General features: G+C 30.7%; 1 protein-coding gene and 1 further gene across 1 annotated transcript in view; both read left to right on the top strand.

Annotated features, from left to right (window-relative positions):
• Positions 1-2,662: 2,662 nt before the first annotated feature.
• Positions 2,663-17,571, top strand: part of LOC117181605 (alpha-glucosidase-like) — a 99,408-nt gene continuing 84,499 nt past the window's right edge. The window contains exon 1 of the mRNA XM_033374467.1: positions 2,663-2,803. The gene's annotated coding sequence lies outside the window, so the exon portion shown is untranslated. The remainder of the gene's footprint in view (positions 2,804-17,571) is intronic.
• LOC117182381 lies at positions 15,254-15,372 on the top strand.

Genomic DNA, 17,571 nt, shown 5'->3' on the forward strand with positions numbered 1-17,571 from the left:
CTAGATGAATTTTCAAACAAGAAGATTAATTTTCTACTAAAAAAGACGAATTTCTAACAAAATCCATAAATTTTCAAACAATTAGTTAGTTTTTAATTAAAAAAGATCACACTTTATTAAAAAAATTTAATTTTGTACCAAAAATGTCATAGTTGAATTTTCTGTTAAAAAAATTAATTTTCATTTTAAAAAAACGAGTGTTATAATAATTATTCCAAAGGAGATCGAATCCATTTAACATTAGGCAGGTTCTGCACTTCAAGTCGCTGAATTGATCAGACAGGGAATTATGTTGTTTTTAGATTAAATTATAAGAAAAATATTTTATCGTTATAAAAAATTCTATGTTCAAAAGATTAATTTTTAACCAATGAGATTAATATTTAACAAGAAAGACGAATTTTCAACCAATGACTTGATTTTTAAACTATAAGTGAACAGTTTAAAAAAATTTTTTTGTTGAAAATGTTGAGCAATTTAGTTCAATAAGTCCGCTCGATAATATATGCATATATACATCTACAACTGTAATTTTGTAGTTGTGAATTGTCTTTTGTTAAAGCTCCTTTTTTGAGGACTCAACTATTTTGTTTAAAATTTATCTTTTTTATTTGCATTCGACTACTTGGTTAAATGTTAAACTAATTAAGTAAAAATGGATCATTTTGGATTGAATATTCATCATTTTATTTGAAAATTTAAGTCTTTTGTTGAAAATTCTTTCTTTGGTTGAAAATTAATCTTTTTGTTGAACATTCCTCTAATTGGTTTAAGGTTGAGCGACCTTTCACAAATTAATGTTTTTGGTTGAAGATTCATTATTTTAGTTAAAAACTTATCTCTAGTTAAAATTAAAAAAATTGCTTAAAATACACTTTTTAGTTCAATTCAGCCGCTGTTGTTTTAAAATAATCATATTTTTTAGTTTTTGGTTGAATATCTATTTACCTATTTAAAAGTTTAACTATTTCGTAAAAATGTTATGTTTTTGGATGAAAAAGTAACTATTTGGATGCAAAGTCCTTAATTTTTTAAAACTGAAAATTAAACTTTTTTATTTTCAGTGTAAACGGTTTTGTTAAAAAATTGAATTTTTAATTAAAGATTTGCATTTACAACCAAATAGTTTCACTGTTAACCGAATAGTTAAATTTTCAACCTACAAATATAAATTTGAAGCTGAATGGCCAAACTTTTAAACAAAAAAGATTAATGTTTAACCTTGAATCTTTAACTTTCAAGATTTTACGAATAAATAAGTACTCAAAATGTTTTAAACATAAGACACGATCCTTAAATAAACTCATTAAACATGATTGCACTATTCGCATACCGAAGCGCAATGCTGTAATAAAATTTGGTATAGTATCTTGATATGGAACGGAAGTATCTCTCTCTCTTCTCGCTCGACCAATCCGCAGTCAGCTGCCCAGTTCACACTTCGTACAGTCCCATGTTAAAGAATATGAATTTAGTAAAGTAACGAAGTAGCGCCATCTAGTGGAGATAGAACAAACTACAGCTCTATTCAGGCAACCCACCACTCCGAACAGATAGTTGTATTTTTCAATTTAAAAATCAAAATAATGTAAATTTGTTTCCAACAGAAAATGTAAATAATTTGGAGAAGAGATTAATATTTATAATTACTCACTCGTTATTTACATTTCCGCCATGATTCTATATTCCTGATCTTCCCCTTCTACCACACAAACATCAACACAACGACACCTAGGGGAGCTAGAAATCACTAAAAATCGTTCACATTTTAGCCTTAAGACTGTACCTAGTGTGGCCCAGGTGACGCGTCCCTTACTACAGGGTCCCTAGGCCCGAGTAAACAATACTTCTACGCGGCTTCCAGGCTTCAATTTACAAGCTCTTGGTCATGACTTGGATGTTTTGATATCAAGTACGTCATGACCAACCCAAGACATTCACTCCTAAGTACACATTTTAATGTATTCTACTCCTACGCGCTGTGAAATGTCAAGAACTTAAGTATTCAGTAATATTATTATTATAACTGAATCTCTCTTTAGTATTCCTACCATCCAAACAACGAAAAAAAATATTTTGAGGTGAAAGAAAATGCAGGCCAATACTCCATGAAACTTGAAATGAGAAAAAAAAACAGTCTTAAAATGATCAATTTCCCTAGATTGTCAAAATAGGTCTACGAAGCTCAGATTTTTTGCAACTCAAAACCAAACCGATTTTTGAGTACTTTTTGAAAGCATCGCTTTTTTGTGTATACTGGGTACCTACTTTACATGCATTTTGGGGCTACCCTCAATGGCCTTCACGGTAAATCGGGATTCTCCAAACCGTTTTTTTTTCTTGCTTTTGGGTTCTTGTATTGCCGAGCCGTAGACTGCGCAACTCCGTTGACCTTGAAAGTGCCTCCCCCTCCCTTTCTATCTCTCTCGACCCCTCAAAATTGTAAGCATTCATTTTTATTTAATAATTTCTAAACATTTTTGTAAATTTTTGGATTTTATTTTAAAATTGTAAGTTTTAAAATTATAAGTTCCCACCTCGCGATTCTCTTATCTTGATGCTGGGCCTTATACAACTCCAAACAGAAAGCGCCTCGAACGGTCCATGGCCCGCCTGCAGATACGGAACAGTCAGTCTATCTTCCGTCATCACCCGTCACAGTCGAAGCGCGCTTTCAGTCTCCATCTCTCTCGCTCTCTCTCTCATTACGGGACTTTTTTTAAATCAAACTCTGTATATCGTAGTTTGGTTTTTCCTCTTAAAAGACCTGGACTTTGTACAGAATATCAGCACTTCAGCAAAGGTGATTTCCAAAAGCTATTTACTTTCAGCGATAAACATAGTACTGGGCAATGTCGACTTCTTTAAAAAAAATAACTGGGAATATAATTTCAATCATGTTTATAAAAATCAAAATATGAAAAGCGATTCACTTTATTCAACAACAAACATCATTAGTTTTATGAAACTTTTTTTCTGTCAGATGTACACAAGAAACCATCGAACCAAAACACTCTTGTGATGATCGTAGTTTTCAAGGTCGTGTGAGATGTGAAACATGCTACGTTTTATTTTAAAAATACATAAAAAATTGGTAAAGGAACCAAAAAATGGTTTAAGAACTAAAAGAGAGAGTATACATGTGGATTGGCTACGGTATGTGATTCATCATAATTTTGCAAAAACTTCTGAAATTCCCTCCCAATCCTCAGGTATTTTCTCTCTTTTATTGATCTCTCTCTTCCTATTCTTGGACCATTGTTTGGTTCCTTTGTCGATTTTTTCTGTCTTTTCCATAAGCGTAACATCTTCTTTTTTATACAATATTAATTTTTTTTTTAATTAATTATTTTGTTGAAAACGCAGCTCGTTCGTTGAAAATGAACCTGTTTATTAAAAATTTAACTGTTTTTAGAAAATTCGCCATTTTTTATTGAAATTTCAACAATTTGGTAAGAAATTAAACTATTTGGTTTAAAATATATCTAGTCTGATAAAAATTCGTTTTTTTTTATAGAAAATCAATTTTTTAGCGCTAAATGTATCACTTTTCGGTTGGAAATTCAGCCCCCCTCCGCGTTTTTTTTAAATGTCCACGTTATGAGACCTTCTGAAGTCGAAAAAAAGCATTTAAGAAAATTTTGACACCACATTTTTTAATATTAAAAAATTCCGTGTACATTTATTCGCAGTATTGGAAAAGACAAACAATTTTTCCTAACGGCTTTTTTAGATACAAAAAAATTACTAGAATTATTGAAGTTACAAAATTAAAATTAAATTGAATTAAAACTTTAATTCAAAAAACGTACGGTATGAAAAAAGTAACGATGAGATCATAACTTTTTTTAAACTTTTTTGGAAAATTAAAAATTCAAATTTTGATCGCACGAAAAATAACGATAAATCATGAATTGCATTTTGCGGTCAAACTATGCAAGATAAGACAAAAGTTTAATGGAAAAAAAGAATATGAAAAAAAAGATCTACAAATTGGTTATAAAAAACTTTTTGATAGGAAGCGTACTTTTACCACTTTACGCTAGCTTGCGTATTTTAGGCTTTTAAATTATTATAAATTATAAGTAAATAAATGTATATATATATATATATATAATAAATAGTTATTATAAATTATTATTAGAAGTTATTAAAGAATTAAGTATTTTTATTTGTTTGAAACAGAAACAATAAAATAATTTGAAATTTTTAAAAGAGACCAATAAAATTGTTTCTTCTGATCTAATTACGTCTGTTAAGAAGATCTCATCATAATTTATTCGAGCTTAAAAGTTGGTTTAATTTATTATTGGATATTTAAATTTATGTTAAATATAAATTTGTTTGTTTATTAAAATCTCATTGATTATAATATAAGTTTGTTGAAAATGTTTTAATTCTAAGTCAATAATTTCTAGTTTTACTGACACTTAATAAATTAGGAATTTATATATATTTGATAAACACGAATTAATTCGGCGAAAATCGAAGAATTTCGTAGTATTCAATATTTATCAAATTCAATTAAAGCCGATTTAATCGAAGCTGATCTGAAGGTCAAATTGAAAACAAAATAATTATTGAAAATAATAATAATATTGAAGATTCTTAAACTTTACGTAATCAAAATTGACCAATTTTAAATTGAAAGTCATTAATATTACAGAATTTATATTTGTGAATCTTCAAAATTTAACAATTAAAAATATGTTAAAAATTACATTTCTCTAAAATATAAGTCCTAATGATAGAACAATTTGCAATTCTCTCAAATTTAAAGAGTTTTCATTTGTAAATCTTCAAAATTTAAGAATTTTACCTTGCAAAAAGCTAAAATTCAATCATTTTTTGTTGTCAACCTTTAAAATTGAACTACATATTAGAAAAAATGTTCAAAATTACACACTTTCAACAAATAAATCTTAAAAATTGAATTAATTTTATTTTTAACAATTCAAAATCGAATTATTTCAGAAAAGTTTCAATACTACACATAAAATTTTTAAGAGGCTTCAACTGAAAATATTAAAAATTGAAGAATTCTTTATTTTAAATCTTCAAAACTGTAATAAATTTGTTTTTAACATTTAAGATTACATACCTTTAAAATATAAATTTTAAAAATTAATAAATTTTAATTTTCAATCCTCAAAATTGCAGAACTTTGAATTGAATATTTTTTAAAATTGAAAATATTTAAACTACGTATAGTTAAGATTAAAGATTTTAAATTGGAAATCTTCAAAACCGTAGAAATTGGAATTGTTAATTTAAAATTCAAGAATTTTTTATTTTCGTAATTTAGAATCTTCAAAATCAGCACAATTCAATAATGGTTATTTATACATGCTTCGAAACTTTCAAATTGTAAACCTTTAAAATTGAACAGTTTTAAGTAGCAAATCATTAAAATTGAAAAATTTTCCATAGTCAGTCTTCCAAATTAAACTATTCCAAAAAATTTTCCAAATTATATACCTTTGAAATATGTTTTTTAAAAATGGAATAATTTATAATTCCCAATTTAAAAATTTTTTAAATTCTCAATTGTATTTCACAAAAATTATAATTTGATAATTAAATAATATTTTATAATAATTCCACTCCTTCATATTGTATTGACCTTAAAATGTGTTTCTAATAATTTATTATTTTGAAACGATTTTTTTTCAGAAATGCAAAATATTTAGAACTTTAAATTGAGAATCTTTCAAAACAATTTGTTTGCACCATTGTTGTTTACAATAATAAATTGTTTACTGCCATCAAAATGTTCTTGAAAATTTCGAAAGTTAGTTATTTACAGTTAATTCCATCGAAAAAACCAAGTTTGTACATCCAGAAATAGCCAAATAGTGCATTTGTTAATTAAGGTTTTTTAACAAACATTACTTTTTAATTGGTAGACAAATATTATACTTAGGTTTTATTTAAAACTAATATATGATGGATTAAAAAAAAACTTTATTTATTCCATCAAAAATACATAATATGGATAGTTGTTTATAAAAATAGCTTTCAAAATAACAAATTATTTATTCACATTTATTATTTAATTAAAAAACTCTTTTGTTCCATAAATTGTTCAAATTCAGTGCGAATTAAGTGTCGAATCGCCACCAATCTTCACAAAATCATTTTCATTCACTTATTTGTTTATAACAAATTTAATAAAGTGCTATTCAATATCTTTTTTGGATGGTTGCTTTTAGATTTCAGGGTATATTCAAAATGCACATTGATTAATAAACATTTATAAACAATTTTTTTGCAGAATTTAAAATAGCATATGCAAATTGGTTAATAACAATAAAAAAACTAAAAACAGGAAAATTACTGCGAATTTAATTTTTGCCCGGGAACTTTAAGAATTTTGAGGATAAAAATATGTCTAAGTCCGATTTTAACAGTTTAAAAATATAATTAGTTAAATTGTTATATTTTTCAATTCCGATATCATTTATTTAACGATGCGCAATTTTAATACCTATTACTCTAAAAATTTTCAATTTCAGATTTTTATTCTAAAAGCGTTTACAGTTGAAACTTGTAGAGAAAAACATTTTTATTTTATTGACTGTAAATATAAATAAATATGTCAATTATTTTTAAACTGGATTCGTTCTTTGAGTATAAAATTGAACAATAATTTATTTGATAAAACCGTTCTAAATCGGTTCAAAACTTAGTAATTTATAAATTTTAACGTTAAAACTTAAACTGTTTTAATTCGATAGTCTTAGTCAATGAAAAAATGCAAACGCCTACTTAAAGCTTTATAAACTATTCTGAACATAAAAATTGCTTCATAATAATATATTCGTGTGTAAAGTTCTTAATAATTTTGAAATATTTTTTCATGCAAAAAATTACATTTTTAAACTATCAAATTTAAAATTGTTTGATTAAGAAAAAGAATAGCTATCTAATATATAGCAATATTGTGAGATTGTGGAATTTTTAGATATACGTAACAATTGAACACTCATTATTGGTAGGAAAATTTTTTAAAATAATTTTTGCTGAGTTAAAACAAAATCTAGATTTTTCAGATTAGAAATAAAAAATTTAGAAGGTTTTTTAGATTTGTGAAAGACTGCAAAATAATAAAAATATTCTTTTAAGATTTTTAAAATTGCCAAAAGAGGGCCTGAAATATTAAAAATTTTTTTTTTAATTTCCTGGATTTATTAAAAATTGCAGGAAAAATGATATAAATATCTTTAAAAATGTATCGAATGTTCTGCCATTTTAAGAAAGTCCTGTAAATTTTAAAAGATTTCCTTAAAATCTTCCAGATTGTTTTTTTGACAATTTTGAAAGTCTTTTAAAAGATTAAAATAATTTTTTAACATTGAAAATCGTTTTCAATTTTCCTAGGAATTTCAAGAAAATATATTTAATCTTTTGAAGTCTTTTACAACTCTTGAAGAGCTTCTAAACTTTTTATTTGAAAGCTGCAAAAATCAACCTTTTTTTTTAATTAGCCTGTGACTCTTAGCAACGAAATTTTGGTACGAATATCCGAATTTCGTCGGTACATATACCTCTTTCAAATTATTTACAATCATTTCAAAATTTTAATTAATTTTAAATCTTATTAAAACTTCCAATGAATCAAACTTTTTTACACATAATAGGCAGGATGTTCTAAAAATTGTAGGAAAATTCGAGTCATTTTAAAAGATATTTAGAATTTCTTAAAAAAATCATTTTAAATTTGAAAAAATGTAAAACAACTTGTAGATTTTTCAAGATTCTGTAATAAAATTTGTATGCTTTTCATGGATGTTTAAACTATTTCAAGTGAAAAATTCAAATTTTTTAATTTTTAATGTTTCTAGCTTAAAATTGCTTAAAATAATATAATAATATAATTTTTAAAAGTTGAAATTCTAAATTTTGCTGTTCATCTGCATTTCCTTTAAAAAATTTCAATTGAAATGTGTTAATACGTACCTTTTATTTCATGCTTGAAAATTATTAAGCATTTGCTTATAACAATTTTTTATTTAAAAACTTTTAAACTTCAGCTTTAATAATTAAAAATTCAAGATTTTCTTTTTAAATTCTTTAATTTTTAGTTTATTTTTTATTGCTGGCAAACCAGATTTTAAGCATACGAATATTCATCCTTATTTAATTTTTCGGCACTGCTTATTATTTTGAAATTATTTGTTCTGTTTAATACCGTCAGTTGACTTAAATGGATTATACTTAAGTTGCGGACTCGTCACATTCCAATTTTAATTATTTGATTGTTTTTAAAATAATTGATTCTGGCCTGCGTGCCGTACGGTCCGTTATTATTTCAATCATCTCTTTTTATTTCCTTTATTTTGGACATCCTTCGAAAGTTTGTCATCTGTTTTTTAAATTTATTTCTGCCGTATTTAAATTTTGTTTAAATTATTGGATTTTGTTTAATTATAACTTTTTTATCATTTTTAAATATCTTATTACAGTCGAGTCTGGATTGAGTGATTCTGGATTTAATGTTTTTGAGAAGTGACACGGCGCCGCGTTGATTGATGAGTGGAGGTTTCGTAGTTGAAGTAAATGCAATAGATGGCTCTCTGATTAGGTAGGCCTGTGTTTGAATTGTTATGTATTGAAAAAATACTATAATTCATTAAAAACTTGATATTTTTTATGAATATAAAAGATAGAATTAAGTTTTCAGTAACAATAAGCGGGAAATTACTGGCACTTAAATTAATGTTTACTTTTCTAAAGTTACAGGGCACATGAGTAAAATTAATGTTTTTTAAAGGGGATTGGAAATTAAATTAAATTTCCCTTTGAACCTCTAAAATTTATTTAAAACTTCCTTCTCCTGAAATTAAAAAGAGAGTGTAAAAAAACAGTATATATCTAGTTTTTTAATCAAAGAAATGAATTTGTAAGCAAAATAATTAATCTTCAATTAAAAAGAAATAACTTTCAACAGGCAAGTTTGTTTTTCAACTAAGTAAATTTATTTCTGACCTTAAAGATTAATTTTATTCCAGAATGATGAATGTTTAACTGGAATAATTTAATTTTTAAAAAACAAAAAAAGAATGTTCAAATAAGGATATCAACTTTCAAAGAAAAAACTTATTGTGTACAACGCGAAAAAGGATGTCTTTTTCAGAAAATTGTCTCATTTTCAATCGAAAAATAAAATTTATTGCTAAAAAGATAATCTTCTCGAGAAAGTTTTTGCGAATTTGCAAAAATTACGTACGTGAGTGAAATACCCCCTCCCCCTACGGCAACAAATTTGAAAGGGCTTGTTTCAGCCTTTAATTTCTCATATGTTATTTGCATCAAAAAAATAAAAATTTGCAGGGCAGTGTTATCAGTGACGCGCACAGGCCTATTAGGCGCACGCGCACGTCGAATTCAAGTCGGTGTGCATGCGCGCGCGCCTTGAACTCATAGGGTGGGGGTAAAAGGGGAAATATTCCGCTAGGTACTTTGGAGTTGGGACGCTCATATCTGTGGAGCGCTCGTATCTTTGGAGCTCTTATCTTTGGAAATTGAGTGTATTAAAAAACTTTCAATCAAATCCATTAATAAGGATTTCTTCAGATTCTGATCACAAACCTGAGGTCAAAATTCAAAATTTGTAGTTTATAATGACCTTCATCTCCTCCAAAAGTGCCTAGGTCTGTATTTCAAATCAGGCTGTTCCTTGGTGAACTGGTGTAAGTAGAAATCTTGTCTTTTTTCATTCCAAGTCTACACACACACACACACCCATGTATATTAAAAGTTTGTCACAAAGCCAATCACAGGATTTCGCTGGGAGCGGGCTATGATTTTTTAAAAAGATTTTTAGATTTATCAAATCAGATTATAAACTTGTGCCTAAACTACTTTTATTAAATTTGTTGTAAGTCACAAAAATATAAAAAAATATTGTAAACGTTATAAATTAATGAATGAAGAAAAGTTATTTTTTAGGATTGGTACCGCTTATCAGATTGAAATCCATATTTTTAGTATAAAATGCGATATAAATTAATATCTCATGACGATGATTAAAAAATAGATGCTATTTGGCAATTATTTAAACAAAATTTTACAAACAAATTCCGAATTTGTATATTTTTCAGAAAATAGGTTCAACTTTTTCAAGAAAACAACAAAGAATGTCTTGCTGATGACCTTTTGTGAGAACTATTTGTTAATTTAAACAAAATTCAAATTATTTAAACAATTTTTATAAACAAATTCAGATTTAGCCTATGTTTCAACTAAAAGGTTCTTTTTTATTTACGAAATCGACTAAAAATGTCTTTACGATGACTTTTAGCTGTGAGGCTCAGTACATTTATAAGAATTATTCTTTATTTGAACAATTTTCATAAACAAATTCAGATTTAACATATTTTTCTACTAATAGGTTAAATTGTATTCCGGGAATCAAATAAGAATGTCTTGTCGATGATTATTGGTTTTAATGCTTTGAGTATTCATGTAAACTAATAATTATTTAAACGATTTCTATAGACAAATTCAGATTTATCCTATTTTTCAATTAATAGGATCTTCATTCGTGAAATCGACTAGGAATGTATTATTTTAAACTTTTGGCTATGATGCTTAAAAAATGTGTAAGATTTACTAATTATCTAAACAAATTCAGGTTCTGCGTATTTTTAAATATAAAGATCAATTTTATGTAAGCAATCGACTAAGAATGTCTTTTCAACAACTTTTTGCGATAAGGTTTTTGAAAATTTGTAAAAATTATTAATTATTTTAACAATTTTTGTGGGAAATTTAGATTAACCCTATTTTCAAACTAATAGACTTAATTTTATGTTAGAAGTCGATTAGAAGTGTATTCCAGATGACTTTTGACTATGATCCTTTGAACATTTATAACACCTATTAATTATTTAAACAATTTTCATAATCAAATTTAGATTCAGCATATTTTTTAACTAATAGGCTCACTATTATTCAAAAAATCGACTTAGAATGTCTTTTCAAAAACTTTTTGAGATAATGTTTTTGAAAATCTGTAAGAGTCTTAAATTATTTAAACAATTTTTATAAACAAATTCAGATTTATTCAATTTTCAAATAATAGAATCAATTCTATTTACGAAATAGAGTAAGAATGTATTTGAAAAGATTTATGGCTATAATGTTTTAGAAATTTGTAAGAATTTTAATTTTATTATCTTTTCAAAGACTTTTGACTATGATGCTTTTAAAATTGGTAAGAATTAATAATTATTTAAAGAATTGTGATAAACAAATTTAGATTTATCTTATTTTTTAAATAATAGACTCAATTTTATTCCCAAAATTTACTAAGAATTTCTTTTCAAACACTTTTGTGCATGGTGTTTTCAAGATTTATAAGAATTAATAATTAGTTAATCAAATTTTATGAAAAAGGTCAGCGTTTGGCTATTTTTCAACGAATATTCTCAATTTTGATGTGGAATTATTTTACAATCTTTTCACCATTATTGTTTGCTATGATACTTTTCGATGTAAAAAAATGTTAAATTATTTAAACAATTTACATTAAAAACTAGCGTCATATCAATGAGTCACCGAAAAGATATTCTCATTAGATTCCGTAAAAACAAATTTAGCCTCTTCGCTGCGAAATAGCCAAACGCTGAATTTTGTAATAAAATGTATTCAAAATAATTAATAACTTTTGTCCATTGAAAAAAATCACAGCAAACAATGATTAAAAAAATTTCCAAGCTCTAAATTTGGTATTAAAAATGGTTTAAATAATTAATTATTCTTGTAAAATTAAAAATCATCATAGAAATATTGGAGAAGAAAGATATTCTTCGTTGATTACATACAAAAATAATGCCGATCTGTTGAAACTTTGACAAAATCTGACTGTGCTTACGAAAATTGTTTATAAAATTAATAATTCTTATAAATTTTCAAATATCAATAGCACATAATTATCAGTAAGATATTTTTATTTAATTACCTCAAAAAGGAGCCTATTCCTTGAAAAATATATAATTTGTTTCAAAAACTTGTTTATGCAATTGCATTATAGCATCTATTTTTAAATAATTGTGAATAAACATCAATTTATCTCAAATTTTATACCAAAACTCTCGATTTGAATCAGCTAAACATTGCTAAATCTGAAAAATGAGTTCTCTCAACTTCATTGTTTCCCAGGGGGGAAAGTCGGATATTAGCCAGATTTCACGACCGCCGCAGTAATAATTCCCAGTTGTAATTCAGAATAAATACCAGTACTGTCTGTGAGTACTGTGCCAACCATCGTCACACGTACTGGTTTACTACTGGCTCAATACTGACTGTCATTACTGGTAGAATATCGACGCGTGAATTCCGCCAACGGTTGGCGCCATACTGGTTCACAACTGGCCCAGTACTGACTGTCACCTTTGGTGAAATACCGGCACAAAAGTTCCGTCAACGGCTGGCGTGATACTGATACACTACTTTTGTAGTACTGATACGTATTACTGGTAAAATACTGAAACAAGAGTTTAAAATGCTGAAATAAAAGTTTAACCAACGGTTGGCATCATACTGGCGTACTACTGGCTTAGGAGTGGTATACATATCTGGTGAAATAACAGTCGGTGGTAAAATTTCTAAGTTCCGTCGATTCAAATTTAAAACGCTCATTAAATTTTATTATCATAACTTTTAAAATGGGCTAAAACGCGTAAAAAATATATATAACACGAAAAAAAATTGTAGTCGATTTAAATTATTTATTTAAAAATTATTTTATGTAGTTATTTTATGCAGTGTTAGCACTCCCGACTACTAGGCGATAGATTTAGGTATATAGATATAGTTTCGAAACCCCGTAGCGGTAAAAATATTATTTGTAATTTAATGTGTAAAAGTGTAATCTATGTATTGATTCTAAGCAGTGCCATTAACATGCATTGACAAAATACTCGCAGTTAATTATTATTTACCTTTTTTGTTACATCTTTAGATTATAGAAATAGTGGGTGTTAAAATTAAACAAATGGTTTGAAAATTATATTTGTGTAGTTATAAATAATATTCGGTCTTGAAAACAATTAAATAATTGTTGATAGTTTTTAAAATTAACTCCGGCATTTTCGTACGCCAGCGGTTTGGAAGTACTGCCTCAGTACTGACAGTCAGTACTGCACGAGTACTGACAGGCTAGTACCGCTAAAAATTACAAGAAAGTACTGGCATAGTACTGGCCCAGTACAACCAGGCGGTACTGGAACTCTGACAGGCGGTACTAGCCCAGTACTTGGCCGGTGATGTATTTCTACCTGGCATACCTTCGTTATTACTTGGAGCCTGACCAGTACCTGTCCAGTACTAATCTGTAGTAAGTGCCCGGTGGTGAACTTCAGTGCTAGCCCAGTACTACAGGTCAGTACCTCGCCGAGTTTGCAGTATTAGTTAAGCCAGTACTGGGCCCGTACTAATAGAGGGTACCGCACCAGTACCAATTGTAAGTACTAGCCCAGTACTTGCCAAATATTGCTAGTTAGTACAGAACATTGTTATAATTAGGGTTTCACCGGTATAAAGCCAGTTGTCCTGTTCAGATTCTTTTGTTTTCATAGCCTCACAGAAAAAACTAGAGTTTCCAATAGAAACCCATTTTCGGTTCCAAAGGAGCTGCAACAAAAATGAACCACACCTGCTGAAAAGAAACCGAAAACGATAAATAAGCTCTAAATGATACCACACTTGGGGTTCGAAAGGATCTCAAATGTAATTCAGCCTATTCTTAAAGAACCTATTTTTCGCTTTGCCCACTTGGACATTATTTTTAATGAACAGCACATTATTTACCTTACAGCACACAGGTCATGGAACTCTAATGGACATGGCTTAATGAACATAATTGACTTATAATATTTATTGCCGCAATTAAAATAGATATAATGAATTGATAAATATTATTTGCAGGTTATGCAGCAAACTTGCAAATATGAAGGCTTATTCATATCAGTGCTCCCAATCTTGGGAACTCTTTGAAATGCGCTTTCTTCGCGCCGGCAACATGATTGGGTACTGTTCGCGCATTGATTTTGAATAGTGTCGATATTCAAATGTGACATTTATAATAAATAATGATTAGGAAATGCATTAATAGTAATTTCTTAATCCTAAAATAAGATTTTGAAGTGACAGATAAAAATTTAACTCGATTTTAATTACAAAGACGTTGTGAATTCAGAGTTCAGAGAAAGAAAGCATTTTTTTTAGCTCAATGATTAATCTTGTCTCTTTCGAGTTTCTAATTTTTATTTCTTTTATTCACTACTATTTTATCTGAAATGAAATCAATAAAGTTATTAAAAGTAAATTAAAATTTTTTTCTGAATTCAAAATTAAAAACGTTTTTTGCAATAAAATCACAATATTTGTTCATCTGTCACTCAAAAATTCTATTTTAGAATTAATAAATTACTTTTGAAGCATTTCCTAATAATTATTTATTATAAATATAACAATTGAATATTTATATATCTTAAAATGCGCGCGCTAAAAGCAACAAATCGTGTTGCTGGCGCGACGCAAGCGCAGTTCAAAAAGTTCCCAAAATTGGAAGCACTGATTCATGTATAAGAAAATTTTCGTCTCAAGTCATTGGTCGATAAACTTATTCTGTATGCTCACATTTATAAACAAGCCATTATCAATAATATTCAAGCATTAAAAAGGAAATCTTGCGTTCACCCTTTTAAATTTCTGTCTTGATTTAAAAAAAAAAACCCTAGTCCCGCGACAAACATGGCAGCGCCCACATGTTTATATTTTCATGCACAGTTTGTCGGCAGAAATGCTCGTGCGCATAATCAAATGGCACATCGTAAGATGGCGGCTCTCTCCACTCATGGAATTCTCCCCCCTCCCGTGGATTCAACCCCGCTCGAACAACTTAGGCCGCAGAGCTGCCAGATCGTGGATGAAATTTACCCCCACCATACCTACCGTTTGGGAGCTGCAAAACAAAAAGTGCATGATTACCACTGTGAGTTCGTATGTATGCCGAAAATGCACGATTCGACTTCGGAGTTCTGCTGTAGGATGATTGCCGATCTGAAGGCTTCGGAAGACTTCGGTGGTCTTCTATTTATATCTCGCTCCCCATTTGAAAGAAATTGAAGAAATTGGCGATTTGGATGTTTTGCCTGATTCTTAATTTCATGCATGCGTCGATTTTCAGGTTATGTTTTCCAGGTGTAAATAATATGGATATTATTGCTATTACATATATATATATGGCAACGGCCATACCACGCTGAACACACCAGTTCTCGTCTGATCACTGAAGTTAAGCAGCGTTGGGCGCGGTTAGTACTTGGATGGGTGACCGCTTGGGAATACCGCGTGCTGTTGTCCCATTCGGTTCGGTTTTGATTCCTCTAGAATCAAACCGAAGGGCCTATGACAAAGCCACCGAACGCGTCCTCGGGTTGCGGATAGAGGGTCCCTGTACCAAGGGTTTCTGCTGAATATGGTTACAAAAATAAATAGGCAGTCGCGGACAATGGTCTAGGGGTGGTCCCGAAGGAATTAACCACCAAGAGGAGGTGTGAAAACCGTGCCGAAAGCTGAATGGCACCTGGGTGAGGTGTCTAGAACGGTGACTCTGGGATACCGGGCGACCTCTCAGAGTAAGAAGCCTTATCCTTGCATGCGGGGCTCTACAAGGATGGACGAACCTCTTTCCCTAGCTTCTCGTGGGAACAACAATGACAACACCAAACATAGTTGTGGTAAGTGCGGTTCAAAACAACAGAACGCGCAGGGCTCCCGACAATGGGTCGGCCAACAATGCCGACCAATCTAGAGCTGGGGGAGCCAATGAAAATGGATTCAATGCGATGGATCGGCGGGATCTCGTGACCTTTGGGTGGACGGGGAAACTGAATCACGACTTGCTAGACTGCTACGATGCGAGTGTGGCCCGTGAACGGCGTTACATGGCACGGCTGCATGCTCTGTGGTGCGAGAAACACCCGGAGCTATCGCACTTTTCGCAGCAACGTCTGCGAAACCATGCTGAACTACTCCGTAAAAGGGGCTATGTAAGCGGAACGCCTAATCTACCACAGCTAGAACAAGCCGGAAACAAAGAAAGAGAGGCGACACTAAGACCAACCGCGGGCAGGCATCCAATAGATGAAGAGCGATGCTTTACAACCCGGAGAAACATCAACACCAAGGTTTCTTTCAAACCTGAAGATCAGGCTGAAATGGATGACGAGCTTCATGGACATTTTTCCGGTGAATCCGACCTCTGGGTTATCAATTATTGTGTGTATAATGCAGTGAGAGCTTTGGCCGATGCGAACCGTAAAACAAAACCAACGGCTGATCATAAGACCAAAAGACGAATGCATCAACTTGCCGTAAAGATAGGCTAGGCAAGACAGTACGCGTCCCTTATTCAATGTGTGATTGACTACATCACATCTGGCAGGAATTTTACCGCCAAGGTTCGAAAGTTTGCGCGCGAACTCCGGGCCCGTTATCACACACTTAAGAAGTCAAAGCTGCTGACCATCAGACAGCATATTGTTGAGAGAATACGGATACTATCTGACGCTAAGAGAAGTCTAGAGCGGAGGGAGAGGTGGATCAGAGAAAATCCACAGTTTCTCTCTGACCCATCTCGACTCTTCCAAGACCCTCCAGTTACTGTCGAACACCCACCCAAATCAGAGGAGGTCGAAGTATTTTGGAGAGAAGTCTACGAAGTTCAGCATAGACTGGACGAAGACTCAGAAAATATAAATAGCTTCAAGGAGTTATGTGTTGCTCTCATAACACCTGATAAAGAATGCCCACCCATTACTACTGAGGAGGTGAAAATAGTATTAAGAGGGATGAAGGACTATTCCGCACCGGGACCAGATTGTATCAAAATCTTTTGGTGGAAGAAGTTTTCTTTAACCCATAAGCATTTGGCCCGTATTTTCACTTCATATTTGAAGTCGGAAGAGCCGATTCCAGAGTGGTTGGTGGAAGGGCGCACAATACTTCTGCCGAAAATAGGCAACTTAGCTGACCCAAAGAACTACAGGCCAATAACTTGTCTGAATACGCAAGAAATGTATGAACAACGAGGCTCAAAGAAAGGCGTAGCCGGATGTCGGGAGAACCTGCTCATCGATAGATGTGTCTGCAAAGATGAAGCATTCTACCAGCGTGACCTATCGATGGCCTGGATTGATTATCGGAAAGCTTTCGATTCTACGTCCCATAGACTTATCATCTGTCTTTTGGAAATCTTAAAGGTTCATTCTCAAATAGTTGGGTGCATAGAGAGATTGATGCCGCTTTAGAAAACCAGATTTACTATCTCATCTGGCGAAAATCGTGTGACAACTAACAAGGTCACGTTTCAGAGAGGTGTCTTTCAGGGCGACACCATGAGCCCACTCCTCTTTTGCCTTACATTATTGCCAGTATCTCTAGCACTGCGCTATTCCTACGGGTACTTGTGCGGCAAACCTGCAGATCGATAGTACAAGGTCACTCATGTATTTTACATGGACGATCTTAAGATCTATGCTAAAAACAGAGAGCAACTGC

The sequence above is a fragment of the Belonocnema kinseyi genome, chromosome 10 (assembly GCF_010883055.1).
Source record: "Belonocnema kinseyi isolate 2016_QV_RU_SX_M_011 chromosome 10, B_treatae_v1, whole genome shotgun sequence".
Taxonomy (NCBI): domain Eukaryota; kingdom Metazoa; phylum Arthropoda; class Insecta; order Hymenoptera; family Cynipidae; genus Belonocnema; species Belonocnema kinseyi.